The sequence below is a fragment of the Fukomys damarensis genome, unplaced genomic scaffold (genome assembly GCF_012274545.1).
Source record: "Fukomys damarensis isolate Sample0158 unplaced genomic scaffold, DMR_v1.0_HiC HiC_scaffold_27, whole genome shotgun sequence".
In the NCBI taxonomy this organism is placed as follows: domain Eukaryota; kingdom Metazoa; phylum Chordata; class Mammalia; order Rodentia; family Bathyergidae; genus Fukomys; species Fukomys damarensis.
In genome coordinates, this window is record NW_022900939.1 from 30,197,014 (window position 1) to 30,204,992 (window position 7,979).

At 43.6% G+C, this 7,979-nt stretch overlaps 1 long non-coding RNA gene across 1 annotated transcript; it reads right to left on the minus strand.

Moving 5' to 3' along the window:
- Positions 1–868: 868 nt before the first annotated feature.
- On the minus strand, positions 869–6,119 carry LOC117283510. Its single transcript, XR_004514521.1, has 3 exons — positions 6,034–6,119; positions 3,679–3,983; positions 869–2,127 (listed from the first exon to the last, which is right to left on the minus strand). It is a non-coding gene; the product is annotated as an uncharacterized LOC117283510 (long non-coding RNA).
- Between the last annotated feature and the right edge of the window lie 1,860 nt (positions 6,120–7,979).

Consider the following 7,979-nt stretch of genomic DNA (forward strand, 5'->3'; position numbering starts at 1 on the left):
CTTAGCAGCTGACTGGCAGGGCTTTGGGGACAGGAGGGACTAGAACCATTGGGAGGAATACTCATCTCCAGATTGAAGCCTGACTTGACAAAGACATTGCATGTGAAACATAGTAGGTAACAACAACTGACACTTTACAAGAAATAACCAACCTGATTTCCCCTGTGTGGTGCTCAGTGATGGGGCTGGGACATGCCTGGAATGAGCTGGAAAGTTCCTGGGAAAGCAGGGCACAGCAGGATCATCAGCTTCCAAGAAATGGGTGATTCTTTAGAGATGAGATAGACCTTACAGATGAACTGGTTGGTCCTGTTCCCTCATTTCTGATAAGAAAATAATGCCAATAATGAGACAATGTCCATTAAGTGCCCATTTATTGGAATAAATGCCCAATAATGACAGAATGGTTAAGTGTAGTAGAATGCTTATACAGATATGGTATAGTACTTCCATACAAGAAAGGATGGAAATTCACTCTTAGGTACATAGCGAAGAGGATTAACATTTGTGTACACAAAAACTTGTACACATTTAGTCATGGTAGCAATTCTCCTAACAGCATCCACATGGAAATAACTCTGATGGCCTTCTTATTCTGCCATAAAGAAGAATGCAGTTCTTCTGATACATGTTAAAACATTATGCCAAGTAAAATAAGCCAGATGCAAAGGCTATATATTGTATGAACTATGGAAAATTTATATGAAATATCCAGAATAGACAAACCATAGAAACAGAAAACAGACCAGTGGTTGACAAGAGTAGAGGGGGTGGGAGAGTGGGGAGTGGTTTGGGGCTTCTTTTAAGGTGAAGTTTTTTTGTGTTTGTTGATTGATTTTTTTGGTGCTAGGGAATCAACTCAGGACCTTGGGCTTGAGAGGCAAGTAGCAGAACAACTGAACTAAATCCCTGACCCCTTAAGTTGAAGTATTTATTTCATGATAAAGATATCCCTCTGGATTCTGGAGAGATGACCCTTGGGGACCGCGGTAATGTGTGATGGAATAGAGGTGGTGAAGGGACATAAGGAGTACATGTCAGAAACCAAGAGTCTGGATTGCTGGAGGGTGAGATAAGCCAGCCACGTGAGTGCTACTCAAATCACCTAGGAGGAGAGAAATAATTAAGGAAAGAATGTTAATCTAGAGCTAGAGTGTTCCATGAACAAAGAGGAGAGGTGAGGAAGTCAGATAGGGTCAGTAAAGCCCTGCAGTCGGGGTGACCCTAATGAATAGTGTCTCATTCTAGACTGTGAGCTCTCCACATATGGTAGAAAAATGGGCTTCTAAGGATGTGCGAGTCCCTGAAACTATATGAAAAGTTTACACGTGCATGACTAATGCCGTAGTGTGGATCTTGAATGTCCTCTGAAGGTGCATGTGCTAAAGGCTTGGTCCCCAGATTGTGGTGCTACTGGGAGCTGGCAGAAGTTTTAAGAGATGAGTTGTAGTGGAAGGAAGTCAGGTTACTGTTAGTGTTCCCTTGAAGCTAATTGGAACTCAGGCCCCTCCTCTTCCTTTCCCTTGGCTTCCCCACCACCATGAGGTGAGCAGCTTTGCTCCACCATGCACCCCTGTGATGTGCTGCTCCACCGCAGCTCCAACAGCAGTAAGCCAACTGACCATAGACTGGAACTTCTAAAACTGAGCAAAAATGAACCTTTTCTCTTTTTTGTTGTTTATCTGAAGTATTTGATACAGTAATGAAACAGTGAAATGATGATGAGTACAACTAATGTGTGTGTGTGTGTGTGTGTGTGTGTGTGTTTCCTTGAGAAGAGAGCTCATGACTCATCGGATTTTTGGCACATGAGGTATAGTAAAGAAAAAAGCCTAAGAATCAATGTTTTCAAGGCCTGTGTGAGGAACAACTCAACAAAGACAGTACAAATTACACATGGATGTAGGGGAATCATACAGTTCTCAGTAAAGCCCAGAGTCTCCTCACATCTTCATCAACCCCCATGCAGAGAGCTTTTGGGAGCCTCTGGGTGTCAATGGGGATCCCAGGGCAGGGTTGGTGAGGGTCCTGCAGGACAGGGGTCAGAGATGACAGAGGCTCTGGAAATCCATGGGGCAGGCTCCACTGGGCTGAAGAGCTCGCTGATGTCTAGCTGGCAGCTGCTACCTATGTAAATGCAAATAATTAAGTGAGCTAAATGGCCTAGTAGCCACCATTCTACTTTGTTTCTACCAGTTTGACTTTTTAAGATTCTACGTATAAGTGATATCATGCAATGTTTGTCTGATTTATCTTAAATGTTCCCACTATACATCACACACACACACACACACACACACACACACACACACACACACACACGGAGTAACAATGGGAGATGATACATGTACTAACTTGATTGTGGTAATAATTTCACAATGTATGCGTACATCAAATCACATTGTATGCCTTATATTTATGCAATGTTATCTTTCAGTGATACCTCAGTAAAAGTTGAAGGAAGAGTAAAGGATGCCTAGCTTTCATAAATAGTTGCTTGCAGACTGTGGAGAGTAGTCCTGGACATTTTCCCCACCCTAGCTGCACTCAGCTTGGGTTATGAGGAACATGGCCATTGAGGCCTGTGCACACAGTGTGTGTGCTGAAACATCAAGCAGACCTCACCAATATGCATGATTATATGTAATAATAAAAAACCAAAAAAATAGGAGCAACTGACCACCACCATGCCAACTTTCTTAGCTCAGAATCTTGCATGAATTAATAAAGGAAAAAATGAGGTAAATCTTACAGTTCTTAAAAATAGTAAAGAGCACATAAAGGGTATTCGCTACTGCAGTTCTACAGGTCACATGCATTGCTCAGAAGTTAATGCTCACTTAGCATATGGTATAGGCTGAACCTCCGGTTATCCATCTATCTCCTGTTTTCATTAATCCAAAGAATTTTCTGACTATAAAATAAATTCATGCTTATAGAAAATGTAGAGCATGAGGGAATATATAAAAATTAAACTATAGCTCTAAAGAAGGAGAAAAGATTGAAGTTGTATATAAAAGTCTCCAACTTTACAAAAGAACAATACGGATGTTGTTTCTATGACTAGAACATGGACTGAATGGCACCCACCCTCCAGGGTCTTGACCTCACCAGCCTAGGGCAGAAATGAACTTCTATGGGGCCACTCTTTCACCTCAGTGTTGATGGGTCTGGGCTGTCACCTCTGGCTGAGGAACTGTATTGCCCTCAGAGATATCTGAGTGTGGCTAAGAGCTCAGATTTCCTCAAGAATGAGGACCACAGGTCTCAGGCTCCGAACTGCTGCCCCCAACCTTATGCCTGAGAGGTGCCCAGTGAGGCCAGCTGTCCTTTGCTCCTTGTGTGCAAAGCTGCAGTGTGGGGCCTGAGCCTGGGGGAGGGAGGCCCATCCCACCATCCTTTCGCACCCTGCAATAGGACTCCATTGAGTCTGCCCTTGGGCCAAAGCCAAACCTTCCTGCATATCTGTCCTGCAAAGTGATACCCAGAAGGGCACCATTCTGGGACTGTGCAGAGGGAAAGAGCAGGGTACCCAAATATCACACCCCTGCCCCACTCCTGCTGGTGGGGCTGCAGTTAATGGCATCATTCCTCTTAGATATCTCTCTGTGTTTTCTGAACCTTCCACAATGCACTTTAAGAATCATGATTTTTAAAAAGTCAAGAACAAAAAGTTACCATAGTACACTTTTTAGTAGGATGGTTGGTGAAATTTTTTTCATTTCAGAAATTTCCTATCATTATGTAGCTCTTTTCAAACCTTGGCAAGGAGACAGGAATCAAGTGGACTTTGGATGAGTTTGTTAATTCTGGAAATGCTCTCCCCAGCAGCTTTCATGCTCTGGAGGTGAGATCACTGATGTAGTAGCTGAGTGACAGGTATCTCCTTGTCTGTACTGGCCATGGGCTCAGCTTGATGTTCTGCAGAAGGCCTGGCACTGGGCTCTCTCCTTCATCTCTGCATTCTCTCACAGCTGAAATGGCTTAAATGAAACAAAATACCTAATGTATGAGTCAGCGTTTTTTTGGTAGAATGGACCCCAAAAGATGTATATATTTATACACAGATTTGTTTAAGGCATTGGCTCAAGTGGTTATACAGATTGGAAAGTCCATATTCTGCAGCTGGAAAACCAGGAAAGCTGAGGGCTTAGTTTCAGGACAAGATAGAAGGCTGGAGAACCAGGACACCTGAAGGTGTAACTCCATTCTGAAAACTCAAGATCCAGAGAGACCTTGCTATAGTTTGGATCTGAAATGCCTGCAAGGTGTTGAAGCCTTGGTCTCCAGCCCAGCCCTGTTGAGAGGTGATGGATCCTTTAGTGGGAGGTTTTAGGTCATTCAGGGCATGGCCTTGAAGAGGGCTGTGAAATCTCTGTCACTTCTGCTGCCTCTGTCTTTATTCTTTTTCATTTTTTGCTTCCTTGTCACCATGAGGTGAGCAGCTTACTCCCGCATTTGCTCCTCCTGTGATGTGCTGCCTTGCCACAAGCCTTAAAGCAACGAGCTCACTTGATCCTAGACTAGAAACTCCAGAACTATGAGCCAAATTAACCTCTTAACCTTATAAGCTTATTATCTCAGGTGTCCTGTTACAGTAATGGAAGGATAATGAATGCAAAGCTGATGTTTCAGTTCAAGTTGAAAGGCAGGAGACAAACCAATGTTCCAGTTCAAAGACAGGCAGAAGGAATCCATGTGGCCAATTAAATCTTGTAACACATAGCTGGATAATTCTCTTTTGTGGAGGTGGCCAGTCTTTTTGTTCTATTCATGCCTTCAGCTGATTGGCTGGGGCCCATCCCATTAGGGAGGGTGATCTGCTTTACTCAGTCTACCAGTTTAAATGTTCTGCGAGGAACACCTAGAATGGCATTTGACCAAATTTCCAGGCACCTCATGACTCAGCCAAGTTGATACATCAAACTAACCATTGCACCTTGACTGAGCAACATAAGCTACCAAGTGCAGAGGACACTAGAGGCTGTTTGTCTCTGTTCAGGCCAGAGCTGTCTTTGGGGTGACGTGGGTAGATATTCTTCTTCCCATGGTCACAGAGGAAAGATGAGTATGGGAACCTGAGTGTCCTCCTGTACCTGATGCATCCACTTTGGTATCATGCGTCTGGAGATACCCACACCACTTTCTTTTCAGAGGCTTCAGTTAGTGAATATTTCTGCTTTAGAGGGCCTCCTGCATATGCCATTTTCCCTAATCTTGCCTTGTGGACTTTCCTATTTTCAGTCTACAGATAAGAAAACTGGAAACTTAGACACATGAAATGATTTGGCCAGAACAACACAGTCTGGAGCCAGAGCTCCTATAAGACTGTGGTGTTTTCCTGAGCAAAGAAATACACAGCTTTGCTACCACCTGTGTGGTCAGATGTGAGCTGCCTCTGTGTGAAGGTGCTGCAGACACGCACCAACACCGAAGGAATTTATTTTCCTCAGAGCTGTGGTTTTTCAGTTGCAGCATGCATAAGCCCATGGCGCCAGCAACACGGCATTTGGCAGGCCTCCTTGAGTGTCTTCTGAGGAAGTCCAAGTACAATCCTGAGAGATCCTGCAAATTCAGAGCAAGGCACTTCCAACTGATCCAAGAATCCAGAACACCACTGAAACTAGATGTTTCTGAGCAGCCAAACTAGCTTGACAAGGGTTTCTTAAAAAGCTTTGCACTTAACCCCTGTGGTATTTATTTAAGAAAGTGGACTTTCTTCCTAATGGATGATATAGACATTCCTCCCATAAAATTCACTTATGTATAGACATATTGCTCCCTGGCAAGCTGCAAAGCCTTTGCACCAGTGTTCAGTCACACATTACACTCAGAGAATGTCATTAACATCACTGAAACTGTCTGGGAGGCACCCTAGAGTTCCTCCCCATCCTACCGCCCTCCCAGAGTGCTCAACTTGTCCTTGTGAGTCTCTGGGAGGGACACCAACACTCTCCCCAGATGGCCCACATACCTCGCTGGGGGCGGGGACTGCCTTGCACAACATGTGAGGGTCTTTGTGACCAGATTTACCTCAGACTGTGAAAGGCTGGTTTGCTAAAGCTTGAAGAATGATAAGCAAGGGCTGGGGATTTAGCTCAGTTGTTCTGCCACCCGACTCGAAAGCACAAGGACCTGAGTTCAATCCCTGGTACAAAAACAAAAGAATGATGAGCACAAGAAAAGTATGTCTCATTCTATTAAATATTTAACATCTATTTTATGATTTGCAGGCTCTCTGACAATCTTACCTGTGACATTTTTGTTGATAGCTCTACGGGAGTTTTTTTTTCTCCATTCCTAAGGTCAAAAACACAAACACCAGCTTGTCTCTGAAAGATGATCTGGGTTACACATATTAAAGTAGAATGCAGAACACAAAGAGTTTCCCAGGGAAAGAATGCACAGAAAATAAATAGAAGACGAGAGCTTTGTTTCCCAAGATTATTTGCAAATATAGAATGTCCCCTGCTGCAGGTTCTGTCTATTGCATTATCGCAGAAGTCCCTGAGAAGCCAGCTTCCCTGCAAGTTTCATCCATTCTGGAAATGCCAAGGTACTTTTGTAATATGAGCAAATACTAAGGTATTCAAATAATTTATAGTTTTAGTCTTATTTCTCCAGGAACATTTAAAAGCATTTCTAAGTGGAAATACTCAGGCTATGGTTTCCCCAAGCTTCTTCAATGTCTTTGGAAAGACTGATTTGAAGTGGTTCTTTAATTGTGGGTTAGGTCACTGCAGGAACCCGAATGTCAACTCTAAGCAGACAGCCCTCCCAGATAGGAGCTGCCCAGCTGCTTGGGAGGGAGAGACAAACCTTGAGGGCAGTGGGGAGCTGAGGGCATCTGGGAGGCCTTAGGACAGGAGGATCACGCAGATGGAACTCCCAGCTCCGAGGACCAGGGTTTACTCTGGTTGAAAGACATTAGCTGTGTAGCTTTCAGCAGATCACTCACCCTGTTCAATTACCAAAGTTGTCTTTTACAAGACTAGAACAATAAAATTCATAATACATGAGGTGGGATCAAAACACATGGTGAAGGTTTAAATTTAAGAATTGTTACAGTAAAAGACACATTGGCATTCATCCCCCTTAAAATACCTCTCCTTGCTTCAAGTATACTTATCCCGTCATTCTTGTCACTTTGTGAAGCAGTTTTGGAAGTCCTCTTTCCAGAGTGTCTTTATATACAATCACAGGTATGGTGAACGCTGCTTCTGTGTGCCATCCCATGGAAAGGCAGGCCCATAAGTGACCATAAAAGGTAGATGTTTTGAATCAATTCAGGACACCAAGGCAGCCATAGCAGCAGAATAAAATGATGCAGCTAATTCACTTGGTTTTATGCCAGGTTGAAGTAAATGCTATGAAACTGTAGCTCTGATTACCCTTGACAGAATGATCATTTAAACCTACTGAACCTTGGTGTCCTAGACGGGGAAATGGGAATAACAACTGGAAAACCTGTGTGTGAATCGTGTGGCCATGGGAGGTTAATATTGTCACCATTCATCCGCATCGCCACACCCTACTGTAAGACTTAGTGGGTATGCCCTGTGGTGTCCCTCGTTCTATGGGGCTGGAAACTTGATATTCACCGCTAGAAGTCTTCCCATGCACTTCCAGGGGATCTTCTGATTGTTATGTCTGCTCAGCTCTGAATGGCTTTTCTTGCCACAATTGAAGATTCCTCAAAGTGGTGAACCCATTTCTAAACTTTCAACCACTTCAGTATACTTACAATGGAATAATAGGAGGACATAAAAAGAGAAAATCCCTGTCCTTTCCAGCAAGATGGATGGAACTGCAGGATATGATGCTAAGTGAAATGCACCAGGCACAGAAAAGTAAGCATGGCTCACTCTCACTCATTTATAAAATCTGACAAAGTTGATTTCAGAGATGTGGAGAGTAGAATAGTGGTCACTATAGGTTAGGAGGGCAGGAGTGGCAGTTGGAGAAAGGCTGGGTAGTGG